Here is a 905-nt window from a genome sequence, read left to right as displayed (position 1 = left end):
GATGACTACTTTTTGTCTCGAAATAAAGACTTGTTAATAAACTAGATCTTTAGGGGAATAGACAGATCAGACCTCAAAGAAGTAAGTAAAAATCATCTGTAGTAATGCTTTAAAAACAGCTGTCACTTCCACAAATTAAACACATTTAATGCTTGTTAAATAGAGATAGAAATCCATCATGACAAAAAATAAAACTATATGGGGCTGCCACTAATTTTAAAAGCTCTACTGAATTTTTTCCTTACATCCGGCTCGTTGGTCTAGGGGTATGATTCTCGCTTTGGGTGCGAGAGGTCCCGGGTTCAAATCCCGGACGAGCCCTGTTTTTCTGTGTGTGTGTTTTTTTTTTCTAAGTAAAATATAGCTGCTAGTGTACACGGAGAATAATTGATAATCTTTTACTCTCTTTTTGAATATAAAAATAAAATAATAAATAATTGCACGGATCTAAACGATGAAACGTAAAAGGGGTATGCTTGCCTGTAGAATTTAGTTTATCCTGACCTCTTGTGGATTCTGATGGAATTACTATTTTTGTTTCTGTTCGTTGGATGAACTAATTATGGTACGTATATTGGCTTATTTAAGAGACTGGCGAACACTGAACTAGATATTTAGGGGAATTGACAGATCAGACCTAAAAGTGAGTTTGTTGAAGCAGGTGTATGATCAGGGGCGCAACTACATATTTTTTAGGTGGATGCGAACATCTCACCGACGCCCCCCACCCTCCCAGGACATAAACTTGTAGAAGTGAGCCAAAGAGCCGCTTCTGTTAGCCTGTGTCTAGAACCTCCTATGAGCTGCAGGTCTGAGGCTTTTTGTTAGCATGTTTTCTATCATTCTTATAGCTTGATAGGAAGCCTTATCCAAACTGGCAACCCACATTGATAAAATGGTGAAAT

The 905-nt window shown here is 37.8% G+C and overlaps 1 non-coding gene across 1 annotated transcript; it reads left to right on the top strand.

The window, feature by feature from the left end:
* Positions 1-249: 249 nt before the first annotated feature.
* Positions 250-321, top strand: trnap-ugg. The gene has a single exon. It is a non-coding gene; the product is annotated as a tRNA-Pro (tRNA).
* Positions 322-905: the final 584 nt, after the last annotated feature.

The sequence above is a fragment of the Gambusia affinis genome, linkage group LG12 (genome assembly GCF_019740435.1).
Source record: "Gambusia affinis linkage group LG12, SWU_Gaff_1.0, whole genome shotgun sequence".
Taxonomy (NCBI): domain Eukaryota; kingdom Metazoa; phylum Chordata; class Actinopteri; order Cyprinodontiformes; family Poeciliidae; genus Gambusia; species Gambusia affinis.
The sequence above is the reverse complement of the archived record's forward strand: the minus strand, read 5'-3'. Positions and strand labels throughout refer to the sequence as shown.